The following is a 15,295-nucleotide window of genomic DNA, read 5'->3' as shown; positions in this document are numbered from 1 at the left end:
AGCTATAGGAGGTGTGGATGACTTTTATGCATGTGGGTGTGTGTGTATGCCATTTAGTTGGTGACATTCGGCATTTCTTAATTAACATTAGAGATGAGTGAATGAAATCGGGATGTGTGTTTGTGAAAATGCCGAGTGTGAATTTGGATAATATTGAGTAATGTATGTGCTTTAAAATGATGGAATGGAGTGGATGCTTTAAATGTGTTATGAACAATTATAAGTTAAATTAAGGTTTGCTAAATTACCATTGTCATTGCCGAATATACAAACATACACATGCATGTGTAATTGAAGTATGAATGTTTAGCAAGATGGTTAAACTAGTTAATTTATCGATTTAGCTTAAGAAGCTAAAGGAGGAGAATCAAGCAAAGGCAAAGAAAAGATCACTGAGTAGCCGAGTTGGAACCGTCTTACCCAACACAAGGTAAGTCATTAAGCATGTAGTTGGTATTATTTCAAATGGTCATAATGTTTATGTATTGATGCTGAATGGAATGAATAAATATACATATATATATATGCATGTACGTATGTGATGATGAAATTGTTGAATGAAAAGAAAAGAGGTAAGATGTACTGAGTTGTTGATCTCGGCACTAAACGTGCGGGTATAACCATTTATGACCATGAGATTGGCGCTAAGTGCGCGGGATTAAATTGTACAGCACTAAGTGTGCGATTTGACTATGTTGCACTAAGTGTGCGAAATGAATATGATGCACTAAGTGTGCGAATTGACCATGCGGCACTAAGTGTGCGAGTTTGACTATGTAGCACTAAGTGTGCGATTTGATTACGTAGCACTAAGTGTGCGAGTTGATTATATAGCACTGAGTGTGCGGACTCAATATACATTCGTGAATCATTATGGACACTATGTGTGCGACACTATTGAGTCGATCGCGGACAGCGGATCGGGTAAGTGTCTTGAGTACATGGCTAATAGGTGCTATGCTTATACTTGGTGTTGAGCTCGGTAAGTTTGAACCTATGTGACAAATATACTTGAAGTCACGTACATAAAATTTATCGTAGGATGGGTGAAAGGCCGTTTAGTCGTTTGATTGTAACGAAAATAAATTGATTTATAAAAATGCTTCAATGTCCTATTGATGAGTATAAGGAATGTGAATGCATGAATTGATATGAAACTGAATCGATAGGTTGGAGGAACCATGGTATGGTTCGGTATGGATGGAGTAAATTGTCTCGTTCCATTTTGTTTCCTCTTGTGATAATGTTATTGATGGATGGTAGTGCATTGCTTATGACTTACTGAGTTATAAACTCACTCGGTGTTTCCTTGTCACCCATTATAGGTTGCTTGGACTCATCTATTTTTGCGGGGTCAGGCCGTCATCGAAGTCATCACACCGGGTAGCAAGTTTTGGTACTTTCTTCTTAGTTGGCTTAGAAGAACATTTTGGCATGTATAAGCTATTACGTTGTGTTTGAACTTTGGCATGTAAACTTTAAGCCATGCGAAAATGGCACGAATGTTCGATTGAGTTGGATCAAGGGTAGGCATGAAATGGACCTAGTTACTTTCGTAACAGATGCTGACAGCAGCAGTGTCATGAGATTGAAAAATCACTAAAAATAGTAGGAGTGGAATTAATTGATGACTAAATTATGTAATCGAAGCTCGATGAGTCTGTTTTCATGAGGAAGTAACGAAAAGATCATATGGGCAGTATATTAAGAGATAATCAGATTTTTGTGGGACAGAGCCAGAACGGTTTCTGGATTCCCTCCTCCGACTTTGGAAATTCATTATAAATTAACCAGAGATAATTAGGGGTCGTACCATATATGTACAGATTCCTCTCTGAGTCTAGTTTTCATAGAAACAAACGGCATCAGTATTGAAGCCCCGTGCAGGGAGATATTCAAGTCGTAATGGGCAAAGGTCAGTGTAGTCGACCCCTGCAACATGGGAGACTTTGACTAAAAAACTGTACTAATTGGCCAGACCAAAAATTCTAGAAAAAAATACATAGATGGGCACATGAGTCTAGTTTCTGGGAAAAATTACAAAACTGATTTTCGAGTTACGAAACTCAAGATATGATTTTTAAAACGACTAGTACACAGATTGGGCAGTGTCTGGAAAATAAATTTTATAAGGGGTTAAAGTCAGTTAACACCTCGTGTTCGACTCCGGTGTCGGTTTCGGGTTCGGGGTGTTACATTTGATTGGTATCAGAGCCATGGTTTAGTCGGTTCTAGGACTACCATAGCACGTATGAGTCTAGCTATACATGCCGAATGTTAATGTCTAACTGTGTGATGACTTCTGACGGTTAAAATTTATGTTTTGATTAGTAAATGGATCCCGGTGTAGAGAGAACCTTGGCGGATGACATTGAAAGTGTAGCGGCTGCTCCTGCACAAGGGACGCCGCCTGTTGAACCTCAGTCATCTGCGAATAATCAAGGTGAGGGGGCTAAACAAGCCTTCTTTACCATGATGAATGAGTGGGTCGCGCAATATGCCCGAACCAACCCGGCTGTCCAACAATTCCCAAATTTGAATAATCCACCCCAAGAGCCTGTAATGCCATCAGTCGCTGATCCTGTGAGGCTGAGTAAGCCACCTGTAGACTTGATTAGGAAGCGTGGGGCCGAGGAGTTCAAGGCCATAGTAACTGATGATGCCGAAAGGGCTGAGTTCTGGCTTGATAACACCATTCGGGTGTTCGATGAATTGTCATGCACACCCGACGAATGTCTAAAATGTGCTGTATCTTTGTTGCGAGACTCAGCCTACTATTGGTGGAGGACCTTGATTTCCATAGTCCCGAACGAGCGAGTAACTTGGGACTTCTTTCAAACGGAATTCCGAAAGAAATTTATTAGCCAACGGTTCATTGATCAGAAGCGTAAGGAGTTCTTGGAACTCAAGCAAGGCCGTATGACTGTATCTGAATACGAACATGAATTCGTAAGACTCAGTAGGTATGCCCGGGAGTGTGTAGCTGATGAGGTTGCTATGTGCAAAAGATTCGAGGAAGGATTGAATGAAGATTTAAAGCTACTAATAGGTATTTTGGAAATAAAAGAATTCGTAACACTAGTCGAACGAGCCTGCAAGGCGGAAGAACTTGGAAAGGAGAAGAGGAAGGCTGAATTTGAAGCTAGAGATTATCGTAAAAGATCGACGGGTAAAGCTCCGTTCTCAACTGAAAAGAAGTTCAGGGAGGACATTAATAAGTCGAGGGCGACTGCGGGAATTTCCATCAGGGCAAGACCATCGATGGGCTCCCGAGCTACTTCGGTAGCTAGTGTGGGCAATAATCGTCACGAGAAACCTGAATCTCCCCAATGTGGAAGATGACACCTAGGTGAATGTTGGGGCAAGTCTACTAGCAGGGCCTGTTACGGATGCGGTTCGAAGGACCACTTCATTAGAGATTGCACGGAGCTGGATGAGAAGAATAAGATTCAAGGTGCAAGACCTAGTGGAGTGACATCTAGAGGTAGACCACCGAGAATTTTAGGAGGCAGGGGTGGTAGTCAGAGGGGGGCCTCTGATACGGTCGATCGCGCCGAGAACCGTACTCCTGCTAGAGCATATGCCATTCGCGCACGAGAGGAGGCATCCTCCCCCGACGTCATCACTGGTACCTTCACTCTCTTTGATACTAATGTGATTGCATTGATTGACCCTGGCTCTACTCATTCATATGTATGCGAAACCTTAGCATCCAGTAAGACTCTACCTGTTGAGTCTACTGAGCTAGTAATTCGAGTGTCAAACCCTTTGGGTCAATGCGTACTTGTTGATAAAGTGTGTAAGAGATGCCCTCTAATAATCCGAGAATCCTGTTTTCCGACCGATTTGATGCTTTTGCCGTTCGCCGAGTTTGATGTTATTCTCGGTTTGGATTGGTTAACCGCGCATGATGCGGTTGTGAATTGCAAAAGCAAGACTATCGATTTGAGGTGCGCAAATAACGAAATAATCCGAGTTGAGTCTGCGGACTTAAGGGGGTTGCCAGCTATAATATCAGCAATGTTGGCCCAGAAATATGTAAGGAAAGGGTGCGAAGCATACCTCGCGTATGTACTTGATGACAAGGAGTTAGAAAAGAAACCCGAATCGGTGCCGGTGGTTTGTGAATACCCGGATGTTTTTCCTGAAGAGTTACCGGGTTTGCCACCTGTTCGGGAGGTAGAGTTTGGTATTGAGCTTGTACCTGGAACTATGCCAATTTTGATCGCTCCGTATCGTATGGCACTAACCGAGTTAAAAGAGTTGAAAGCTCAGTTGCAAGAATTGACGGATAGAGGTTTCGCTCGACCGAGTTTCTCACCTTGGGGTGCACCAGTATTGTTCGTGAAAAAGAAGGACGGAACCATTAGGTTGTGCATTGACTATCGTCAACTGAATAAAGTGACGATAAAGAATAAGTATCCGTTACCGCGTATTGATGATCTGTTCGATCAATTAAAGGGAGCATCGGTGTTTTCAAAGATAGATTTGAGATCGGGTTATTATCAGTTGTGGATTCAAGATTCGGACGTACCCAAAACTGCTTTCAGAACGAGGTATGGTCACTACGAGTTCTTAGTGATGCCGTTTGGGCTCACTAATGCCCCTGCGGTGTTTATGGATTTGATGAATCAGATCTTCAGGCCGTATTTGGATCGGTTCGTAGTTGTGTTTATTGATGACATCTTGGTCTATTCAAGAGATGAGACCGAACATGCTGAGCATCTGAGGCTAGTGTTGCAAATTTTGCGGGATAAGCAGTTATATACTAAGTTCAGTAAGTGTGAGTTCTGGTTAAGAGAGGTTAGCTTCTTGGGTCATGTGGTATCCGCATCGGGTATTCGAGTTGACCCGAGCAAAATTTCAGCCATACTTAACTGGAAGCCTCCGAGAAATGTTACCAAAGTCCGGAGCTTTCTAGGGCTCGCCGGTTATTACCGACGATTTGTCAAAGGTTTCTCGATGATAGCCACACCAATGACAAAGCTACTTCAGAAGGATGTTAAGTTCGAATGGACGGAGAAATGTCAGAAAAGCTTCGATCAACTGAAAACTCATTTGACTGAAGCTCCAATTTTGGTGCAACCTGAATCGGGTAAAGAGTTTGTCATTTATAGTGACGCATCCCTACTTGGGTTGGGTTGCGTATTGATGCAAGAAGGTCGAGTTGTGGCCTATGCGTCGAGACAATTGAAGCCACACGAGAGAAATTATCCGACCCATGATCTCGAACTAGCCGCCATTGTGTTTGCATTAAAAATATGGCGACATTATTTGTTTGGTGAGAAGTGCCATGTGTTTTCGGATCACAAAAGTCTCAAATATTTGATGACTCAATGAGACTTGAATCTGCGACAAAGACGTTGGCTTGAGTTGTTGAAAGATTACGAGCTTGTCATTGATTACCACCCGGGAAAGGCTAATGTGGTTGCAGACGCCTTAAGCCGGAAATCACTGTTTGCTTTGCGAGCGATGAATGTACACTTGTCTGTTCTACCTGAGAATGTGTTAGTAGCTGAATTAAAAGCCAAACCATTATTGACTCATCAAATTCGTGAAGCTCAGAAAGTCGATGATGAATTGGTTGCAAAACGAGCTGAGTGTGTTCCGAACAAGGAATCGGTGTTTCAGATTGATTTATAAAAATGCTTCAATGTCCTATTGATGAGTATAAGGAATGTGAATGCATGAATTGATATGAAACTGAATCGATAGGTTGGAGGAACCATGGTATGGTTCGGTATGGATGGAGTAAATTGTCTCGTTCCATTTTGTTTCCTCTTGTGATAATGTTATTGATGGATGGTAGTGCATTGCTTATGACTTACTGAGTTATAAACTCACTCGGTGTTTCCTTGTCACCCATTATAGGTTGCTTGGACTCATCTATTTTTGCGGGGTCAGGCCGTCATCGAAGTCATCACACCGGGTAGCAAGTTTTGGTACTTTCTTCTTAGTTGGCTTAGAAGAACATTTTGGCATGTATAAGCTATTACGTTGTGTTTGAACTTTGGCATGTAAACTTTAAGCCATGCGAAAATGGCACGAATGTTCGATTGAGTTGGATCAAGGGTAGGCATGAAATGGACCTAGTTACCTTCGTAACAGATGCTGGCAGCAGCAGTGTCATGAGATTGAAAAATCACTAAAAATAGTAGGAGTGGAATTAATTGATGAATAAATTATGTAATCGAAGCTCGATGAGTCTGTTTTCATGAGGAAGTAACGAAAAGATCATATGGGCAGTATATTAAGGGATAATCAGATTTTTGTGGGACAGGGCCAGAACGGTTTCTGGATTCCCTGCTCCGACTTTGGAAATTCATTATAAATTAACCAGAGATAATTAGGGGTCGTACCATATATGTACAGATTCCTCTCTGAGTCTAGTTTTCATAGAAACAAACGGCATCAGTATTGAAGCCCCGTGCAGGGAGATATTCAAGTCGTAATGGGCAAAGGTCAGTGTAGTCGACCCCTGCAACATGGGAGACTTTGACTAATAAACTGTACTAATTGGCCCGACCAAAAATTCTAGAAAAAAATACATAGATGGGCACATGAGTCTAGTTTCTGGGAAAAATTACGAAACTGATTTTCGAGTTACGAAACTCAAGATATGATTTTTAAAACGACTAGTACACAGATTGGGCAGTGTCTGGAAAATAAATTTTATAAGGGGTTAAAGTCAGTTAACACCTCGTGTTCGACTCCGGTGTCGGTTTCGGGTTCGGGGTGTTACAGTCACTTGCCAACAAGGGCAAAATAGTCATTTTTCACATTATAAGAGTAATTTCGTAATTTTACCAAATATCAGGGTGTTCCATGTTCATCAACAATTATCAATATTTTTGAGTGTTTAAACAATGATCTTTAACCCACTTTATCAAACTTGGGCTTTTGGGCCCAAAACCTTTAATGGGCCCTACGAATGCCGATTTAGCCCATTAAGCCCACATAATCCAAATTTTACAATAGTACTAACCGAGTTAACATGCAACTTTTCCAGATTCCATTTTCTATCAGTTTTACCCAAATGGGCCCGAAGCCCATTGGGCCCAATTCCAGCCCATTGAGGCCCAACTTACCATCGTGCACAAAATTGAGTTCTTACATGTTCCATCGATCCAAACACTGATCTTATCATATTTATCGCATCTATACCCAAACGCAACATTACAAGTTCCTGAAATACCAATATTTTAGCATTTCGGCTTCTAAGCAAATATTAATCTAAGCTATTACGAGGGTTAGTACACACCTGTTACGGATTGAAGTTGAAACGTTTCCAAAATCAATCGCCTACGATAACCACCACCTTTCACTCAAACTTAACTAATCCAATATCAATATATGTAAATCCTAAGCACATCAGTCATACGAAACATAAGGGCATATTCATCATTTTACCATACAGGGGTATTACGGTCACTTTACCCTACAAGGGCTTTACGGTCACTTTACCCTACAGGGGCTTTACGGTCTTTTTACCTAATAGGGGTATTTTAGTCATTTCACCCTACAAGGGTGTTTTGGTAAATCTACAAACCAAGGGTATTTCAGTAATGTAAACCAATGGTATTTCTATAATTTTTAGAAAGTCAAGGGTATTTCTGTAATTTTGTAAATCAATGGTATTTTTGTAATTTTACAAATTGAGGGTATTTCGGTAATTTCATAAACTAGTGGTATTCTGGTAATTTTACAAACTAGGGATATTTTAGCAATTTTACAGACCAGGGTATTTTGGTAATTTTACTGATCGAGGGTATTTTGGTAATTTTGTAAACCAAGGGTATTTTAGTAGTAAATCGGGGTAAAATAGTAATTCTATAAATCAAGGGTAAAATAGTAATTCTATAAATCGAGGGTAAAACGGTAATTCTGTAAATCGAGGATAAAACAGTAATTATGTAAATCGGGGGTACTTTGGTAATTTTACAAGTCAAGGGTATTTGAATAATTGGTAAACTAAAGTATTCTAAACATGGATAACAATACTAATGCCCTAAAGCCCATTCTCGGCCCAAATGGGCCCACACGCTCGTGTGGCCCTTTAAGCCCAAATCTAGCCACAAATATTAGATTCACCTAGCCTAGCCCAATATTTACTACACAATCAAACAACTTATCCAATTGGGCCCGTAGGCCCACATGACCCCTTTTGGCCCATCGCGGCCCGAAGTAGCCATCCTACAGCTAGAGTGGTAAGAAATACACACTTGATAGGAGACTGGGGTTAATCCACGCTCCGAGCACTCTTAGCCGACGCCCAACCCAAACGAGCACGCCATACAGCGAAAGGGATTAGCCAAGAAAGGTACCTCTACTCTCCTCATGGTTCTCTCTATTTAAAGCCAGCTTCGCATCCCCTCTTATGTTAGCTTCCCGATGCGGGATCCTTCCAACATCAGAGTTTAAATTCAACACCAACTCTTGCCGCCCCCTGTTAGCAAAATAAATGCTCCTTGCTTGCCATGGGATTCGAACCCATGCCTCCCCTCAGATGCTCCACACGCTACTAGCCACTAAGCCACAAGGCTTTTTGTGTCATATTTTATCCCCAATTAATTATAAGGTCTAAAGGCCAAAGTCCAGGTTCCCTTAAAAAGACTAAAATAAATTGCAAAAGCCAAGGCTTGAACCCAGGCTCCCATACAACCTTAATGACGCCACAACCACTAGACTACAAGCTTCCTTGTGTCATTTATTTAACACAATAATTTAAAAGCCCTCATCCAAGCATCCAGGTTTTTTTTTTTAAATACCAAAATTTTTGCTAAAGCCCAAGTTTGAACCCAAGATTTCTTTAACACTTCTCAAGGCCATTAACCACCAAAGCGGACATTTAATTGTGTTATTTCATTGCACAATTAAATACCTATATACCACCTCCTTACGGACCCACACTCAAGGCCCAATACTTCTAGGCCCAAATTCGGGGTGTTACAGAGCAAACCGCATTCAGCTCCACATGCGACCTTTCATCTAACTTCCGTTTATTTGCTAGAAGCTCTTTTAAAAATTTGACTGCGTTCGACATCTGTGAAAGTGCTTCAATAAATGGTAGGTTAATATGTAGTTTCTTTAAAAGTTTAAGGAATTTACCAAATTGTTCGTATAAGCGGTCTTTCCTTGTCGCATTGGGGTATGGCACACAAGGTTTATATTCTGTACTTACCGATTTTTGTTCGTTTTGGCCTACCTCATTCTTACCTTCGCTTACCACTGATTCTGGCCTTGGTTTTTCCACTAACCCTTCCTCATCATGAATGGCAATCGTGTTGAGTTGCTCCCTTGGGTTAGATTCAGTGTTGCTTGGTAGGCTACCTTGTGATCATTCGAAAATCAACTTGGTGAGCTGTCTAATCTGAGTTTCAAGCCCCTGGATTGATGCTTGTTAATTTTTGAGTGCCGTCTCGGTATTATAAAAACAAGTCTCTAACACCGAGATGAATTTGGTTAGCATCTCCTTAAGGTTCAACTTTTTCTCCTGCTGAAAGCCTAGAAGGGGTGGTGGTTTATGATTTCCTTCGCCTCCCCATGAAAAATTTGGGTGATTCCTCCAACCTGCATTGTAAGTATTACTATAATGTTTGTTTTGAGATCGAGGATTATTACCCATGTAATTTAACTGCTCGTTCTCCATGTTGTGGCCATAAGGTGGGTATTCTGAATTGCTCGATCCACCTCCATTTGCTTCACACTACATTGCTAGGTGAACCTGTGAAGAACTAAGAAAACCATCAATTTTCTTATTCAAGAGTTCTACCTGATTAGAGAGCATGGTGACCGAATCGACGTTATAAACACCAACTGTTTTCGTTGGCTTTGTCCTCATGACTTGCCACTGATAGTTATTCAGTGACATCTTTTCTATAAACTCATAAGCATCTTCAGGTGTTTTATTCTTGATGGTTCCACCAGCAGCTACGTCAACCATTTGTCGAGTCGAAGGATTCAGGCCATTATGAAAAGTTTGAACCTGTAGCCAGAGTGGAAGCCTATAGTGAGGGCATTTTCGCAAAAGGTCCTTATATCTCTCTCATGCATCGTAGAGTGTTTCTAAATTCATCTGTACAAAAGAAGAGATATCATTACGTAATTTAGCTGTTTTAGCCGGTGGAAAATATTTTAATAAAAACGTTTTGGTCATTTGTTCCCAAGTAGTGATTGACCCTCGTGGTAACGAGTTCAACCATTGCTTAGCCTTATTCCTTAACAAAAAGGGAAACAACCGAATACGGATGGCGTCATCAGAAACACCATTAATTTTAAAGGTATTGCAAAATCCTAGGAAATTTGCCAAGTGAGCATTGGGATCCTCATCCTGCAAACCATCAAACTGAACCAACTGTTGTATCATTTGAATTGTGTTAGGTTTTAGTTCAAAATTATTTGCAGCAATAGTAGGTCTAACTATACTTGACTCAGTTCCTGTTAAATTAGGTTTAGCATAATCATACATAGTGCGTGGAGCAGGATTCTGATTTACTAGATCAGCAGCAATCGCCGGAGGTAGCGGATTTTCTTGGTTTTCAGCCATCTCCTCGATTGTGGTTGAAGTATCGTCCTCTTGCTCGTCTTTTATGTATCTTAGATTTCGCCTTATTTCTCTCCGGTTCTTGCAAACTGTGCAGTCGATCTTTCCATCAAAAAGTAGTGGTCATGATGGGTTTCTTCTGGTCATAAACTAGAAAAACATGTCAGAAGAAAATAAATGAAGAATTATAAAAGAAAATAAAAATTTAAATTGCAATAAAAGTAAAATGGCTAAAGTAATAAAAATCGAGTGTTCCTAATATCTTGGTTCCCCAGCAACAGCGCCAAAAACTTGATACGTCATATTCGTGACAGGTTTTAAATATTTATAATGATTCGTTCTTGAAACTAACTATTATCACGATAAAGGCAAGTGTACTTATCGAACAGTAGTATAGCTTTAGCAAGACCGGATTATCGAACCCAAACGAACTAAAAGTACTAGTATCAACTTTATTTTTATTATTTAGCCTAAAAAATAAAAGGGTTTTGTTTATCTAACTAATTAATTAAACTAAGAAATCACATAAAAGAAATTTAGGGAAAATACTTTTTGGAAAACTCGATTGATTAAGACAATACCTAAGGAAAAATCCACCTAGACTTCACTTGTTATTTGACACTGAATCGGACGATTTATTCATTCAACTTATTCCGTAGAGATCCCTAAGTTATATTATTATCTCTCTCGAGACTAACAACGTCTAACCCTAGATTGAATAATTGAAATCTCTTTGTAATTAATGCGCTAGGGTTGCATTAACTCGATCTATGGATCCCCTTATTAGGTTTCACCCTAATCTGGAAAAATCTTGTCACCCTATCTCTAGGCGCGCAACCAACTCCGCTTAATTATAACAAATTTACTCTTAGACAGGGTCTATTCCTCCTCTGAATAAGAGCTTAACTTGAATCAATATCCTGGAATATCAAAACAAGAATTAAGAACACATAATTAAGAACAAGTCAAATATTTATCATACAATTTAGATAATAATAATAAGATCCGTCTTAGGTTTCATTCCCCTTAGGTATTTAGGGGTTTTAGTTCATACTAACGAAAGAACATATCTCAAAAGAATAAAAATAACAAAACATAAGAAAACCCAAAACTCTTGGGGAAATTTGAAGGAAGATCTTTAGTCTTGATGGTGAATCCGGCTTCTGAGATGGATCGATCGACTTTCCTTGAGCAATTCCTTGCTTCCTCCTATGTGTCCCTTGTCTAAGTCCCTCCTCAAGTGTTTAAATAGGCTTTCAAATGCCTAAGACCCCTCAAAATTGGCCTTTCTGAATTGGACTAAACTTGGGCTCGGCAAGGACACGCCCGTGTAACATGCCCGAGTGCGATTGCTTAAGGTCGTGGTCAAGGGTGTTAAATGGGCACGGGCAGTTGATCTACCCGTGTAAATCGTGCTTTGACCTTGCCAAAGGGACCTGGCCATGTGACACGCCCGTGTGAGGAAGTCCAGGCCATGTTGTTTTCCCATGTGGGTCCATTTTCCCCATTTTTGGCCCGTTTCTCACTCTTTTTATTATCCTATGCTCATCTAAGTATAAAACATGAAATTAAAGGATTATGAGCATCAGATTCACCCCTTCTAAGGAGAAACCATCCATAAATACGTTAAGCATGGGGTAAAAATATGTATAAATTATGGTTTATCAACCTCATAAGTCATTTGTATCAAACATTAAGTACTTAATTACCTTATCACAAGTGATAATAACCTATTCCATACCTGGTCATTTAGCCTATTCAACATGTACGTTCACACCTTATCATAGTCCGATGAACCATTCAGAATTGGATAGGACACTCGAATAAACACACAAGTCGTACAATACCAATGTCCCAGACGTGGTCTTACATGTAGTCACATATCGATGCCACTGTCCCAGATAGGGTCTTACTCGTAAACACATATCAAAATCACATATCGATTCCATAGTCTTTGTAATAGCCCAAAATTGGGTCTAGTTGGAACAGAGGTTTCGGGACCACAAAATCTGCGATATAAATAATTATTTTATGATTATTTTGAGGTTTATGATACGATTTCATGATTGTGTGAAAATTTCGTGAAGAAATTCTATGCATAAAGTGCTTAATTCAAAGTTAGGGACTAAATTGAATAAGTTGCAAAACTTGCATTCTAGAAGTTTCTGGTATGAAATTGATTTGAAATATTAATTAGGAGGTCTTAAATAGAAATTTGACCAATTTCTAAGTTATGGACAAAAATTGGACATGGATGGAATTTTTGGAAAGTTTAGTAGTAAGGGTATTTTGGTTATTTAGGGGTAAAATGAATTAAAATACAAAATTAAAAGCCAATTTTGCTCATCTTCTTCACCATGGACGTGTATACCAAGGGAGACTCCATGGCTAGGTTTTCAAGCTTCCCAAGCTCAATTGTAAGTCCGTTCTATCCCCGTTTTTCAAGTTCTTTACGTTTTTGGAGTCCCGGTAACTTGATTTAGCTTATGCTAGCAATAATTCAACCTAGGCTTCATATTTGGAAAAATACTCATAGGTAAAATTTGTGTATTCTGGTGTTTTATGATACAATATGAGGTTTTAAGTTATGTTAGACAACTTGTGCTACTCGGTGTTAAGTGAAAACGAGCAAAAGGGCTTAATCAGTAAAAATACCTAATAGTCATAAGTATATGTTAGAGTGAGAATTTGATGTTGCCATAGAAGGGAAAAGTGATCATCATGTTATAAAACATAAGAATAAGGGATGAAGTTTAATTCCCGAGCCTAGGGGCAAAAGTGTAAATATGCAAAAGTTTAGGGGCAAAATTGTAATTTTTACAAAGTTTGAGTTAAGGACTATTTTGAATAGTACATTAATTAAATAAGTAAAATATGATGTTTTAGATCCCGGAAAACAAGATTTGAACCTAGAATGAGAGAAAAATTAAAAATTGGGAAAGTTGGTAAAATGGCCGTTTTAATATCAAGGTAAGTTCATATGTATAATAAGCATTAATTTATGCATGTTTCAATGTAAAATTGATATATTTACTATGATCTCCGAGGTGTTGAAAGTATGTAAGTTGGTATGATAATAATACAACAATAATGCTGTAATTTATATTTGAAAGTTAAATTTAGTGAATTAATTGAATTATGTTAAATTAAATGATTATGGTGCCAAGTTTATGAATTGATTTAAAAATATGTCTATGGTACATGAACTGCATTGAATTATCATACATAAATGTGATTTCTATGATTATGGATATTATGGGAAATTGTAAGTTCATATGATTTTTAATAAGACAATGTGTAATTTAATGTTATTGCGTTGATATTAAATGAGATGAAAGTTTATATGTAAGTAATACATCACTATTACTTGTATTATGATATTTTATAAAAATATTGGAAATATGTTTGTGGATAATTACTTGATTGGTGAAATTGTTGGAAAAGAGAGAGAAATCCCGGTTGAACATTCGGAAAGATTGGATGATACAGATGGTATGTAGCTAGGTCAGATGTATAGTGCTGAGTGCACATCATGTGTACAAGAGAGCTACAAGACATTATGATGTAGCTAGGTTGCATGGGTGATACTATGTGTACACCATGTAGACAAGAGAGTTACGGGATATATGTAGCTAGGTCACATGCGTGGTTCCAAGTGAAGGACACCATGTAGACAAGAGAGCTACGAGATAAACTGGCTAGGTCACATGGGTGGTACTAACTGTTCACCATGTGTACAAGAGAGCCGAACTATATGATGGGTGGAGCTATGTGCTGAAACCACCAAGTATCGAGGATTGATCCGAAGTGTTCAACGTGAGACTCTCTGTGACAGCCCTAAATTGACCCTAGTCGGAAAGTGGTTTCGGGACCACAAAACCGAGTCATAGAAATAATTAACTATTAAATTCTGTGTTTATTATATGTGTAAATAATGTGTGAAAGTTTCATGCTTTGATTTGGTTATTTGTATGTGAAATTTTTAAGATAGGACTCATGTGATAAAAAATTGAAAGTGTGATAGGTAAATTTTAAAGTACTAAATAATGCATGAAGTGATGACATGAGGGATTTGCATGTCAAATGCACCAAATTTTCCTTAGTGGCCGACCATAAATGATGTTTGATGTAAGATATATGTTTTGTTTTAGAATTATAATAGGGGATGGCTTTATTTTTATTTTAAAATAAAGTGATTAGTAAAACAATAAAAAAAAGGTATACATGCTCATCTTTCTTCTTGATTGCCGAAATGGGGAAAGGGAATTTTGAAGAGGAAAAACCAAGGTATTCGGCCATGGCTATCCTAGTTTAAGGTATGCATTGTGATTTTTCTTTTTAATTGACTATGAGATTAAATTGATAAGTACATAGCTTATTTAACCCATGGTTTAATTTCATGAGTCATTAGATAAATATCCATTCGGCAAGTGCTAAATTGGTGTCATTCTGATAAGTTTTCTTTTTGGGATGTTAATTACTTGTTAAGTAGTTTAAATGATGTTTGAATGAGTAGAATTCATGGTTGAAAAGTACAAATTGAAAGTGGCCGTATGAGTGTATATACATTTTAGAAAGAAAAATGTTGTTGTTAGTTGAGTTGCATTTGATAAATATTCATTCGGTCAAATGGGAGAAGAATAAGATGAATTTAAATGTTGTGGTTTATTATTTTAGTTGGTTAAATGATGTGGTCATTGCCGAATACAATTATGTTAAAGGAAATAGGATTAAATGTTGGTTTGATGAACT

At 38.7% G+C, this 15,295-nt stretch overlaps 1 non-coding gene across 1 annotated transcript; it reads left to right on the top strand.

The window, feature by feature from the left end:
* The first annotated feature begins 10,001 nt into the window (after positions 1–10,001).
* On the top strand, positions 10,002–10,108 carry LOC121205120 (small nucleolar RNA R71). Its single transcript, XR_005900203.1, has one exon. It is a non-coding gene; the product is annotated as a small nucleolar RNA R71 (small nucleolar RNA).
* Positions 10,109–15,295: the final 5,187 nt, after the last annotated feature.

This window comes from Gossypium hirsutum, chromosome A08 (genome assembly GCF_007990345.1).
Source record: "Gossypium hirsutum isolate 1008001.06 chromosome A08, Gossypium_hirsutum_v2.1, whole genome shotgun sequence".
Classification (NCBI taxonomy): Eukaryota; Viridiplantae; Streptophyta; class Magnoliopsida; order Malvales; family Malvaceae; genus Gossypium; species Gossypium hirsutum.
This window is presented reverse-complemented; position numbering and strand designations above follow the sequence as displayed.